Source organism: Corvus kubaryi, unplaced genomic scaffold (genome assembly GCF_017639235.1).
Source record: "Corvus kubaryi isolate FWS band 111438036 unplaced genomic scaffold, C.kubaryi_AGA036_p1.0 119, whole genome shotgun sequence".
Taxonomy (NCBI): Eukaryota; Metazoa; Chordata; class Aves; order Passeriformes; family Corvidae; genus Corvus; species Corvus kubaryi.
In genome coordinates this window covers 270,303-270,813 of record NW_024580655.1, presented here as the reverse complement: position 1 = coordinate 270,813, position 511 = coordinate 270,303, and positions in this window count along the sequence as shown.

Below are 511 nucleotides of genomic sequence, written 5' to 3'. Positions count from 1 at the left end.
AGCTCCGGCTCTGCCCGGCCCCGAGTCCCAAAGGATCCCAAAAGATCCCAAAGGATCCCAAATGATCCCAAATGATCCCACAGGATCCCAAAGGATCCCAAAAGATCCCAAAGGATCCCAAATGATCCCAAATGATCCCAAAGGATCCCAAATCCGGGGAACAGCGGGGCCACGGCCCCACGGCCCCACGGCTCCGGCTCTGCCCGGCCCCGAGTCCCAAAGGATCCCAAAGGATCCCAAATCCGGGGGGTGCCGGCCCCCAGCAGCCACCCCGGGGCCAGCCCGGAGCCCCCAAACTGGGCCAGGGCCCCCCAGCACCCCAAACCAGTGGCCCCAAACTGGTTCAGGCCCCCCCAAACTGGTTCAGCCCTCCCCAGACTGGTTCCGCCCCCCCAAACTGGTTCAGCCCCCCCAAACTGGTTCAGGCCCCCCCAAACTGGTTCAGTCCCCCCCCAGACTGGTTCCGCCCCCCCAAACTGGTTCTGCCCCCCCAAACTGGTTCAGCCCCCCC